The sequence below is a fragment of the Myotis davidii genome, unplaced genomic scaffold (assembly GCF_000327345.1).
Source record: "Myotis davidii unplaced genomic scaffold, ASM32734v1 scaffold1364, whole genome shotgun sequence".
Taxonomy (NCBI): Eukaryota; Metazoa; Chordata; class Mammalia; order Chiroptera; family Vespertilionidae; genus Myotis; species Myotis davidii.
Window position 1 is genome coordinate 509,497 of NW_006295736.1, and position 763 is coordinate 510,259.

Here is a 763-nt window from a genome sequence, read left to right on the forward strand (position 1 = left end):
GGGCGCAGGGCCGGGGCCGCCGGGAGCCTGCAGCCCGGGCTGGGGCGGGCGGGGCCCCGGACGGCCTGGAAGCGACCTTGTGAGGAACGGAGCAGGGGCGCCCGCAAATGAAAGCGGATGTTGGTCCGCCCTGTTCCAAGCAGGACCCCTTTGCCTGCAGAACTCCAGTCTCTGCCCTTTTCAAGGGAACGCACATCCCTAATGGCTCGTCCCACAGTCCAGGAAGTCCCGGGAGGGCAGGAGCCCCGCCCCTCACCTGACTCCAGCCGCACGGCCCCCAGCATCTCCTGCAGGCCGGGGAGTGCCAGGGGCCCAGCGGCACCCTGCAGAGCAGGGACTGTGCGGGGCGAGAGGCAGGACACGCAGCTGGCATGCATCCCTCACGGAGGAGAACCAGGGGGGACAGACTGGCTCGTTGAGAGTCGGTTTACACGGTCTGTGCTGCAGAGCTCCTGCCGACAGAGGCGTGGCTTATTGGGAAGGTAGCGGCCCGCTGCCTGACTCCGCTCGGCCATGTGCTTCCGGGTAAAGCACCGGTTCTGCTGGCTCTTAGCTCCCACGATGTGTGCGGTGCGGTGCGGACTGTGAGTTAGCAACCTCGGGAGCTTCCTGGGTGTGGCTAGAAACTGGCTTCCTACGCGGAGCGCCAGGGACGCTGAGGAGAGAGGCAGACCCCTCCGCGTTGGAAGGCGACAGGCTTAACAAGCCCGGCAACGAATAAAAGGAGGGTCGCTCTCACCTTCCGGTTAGCCCCGCCCCTGAA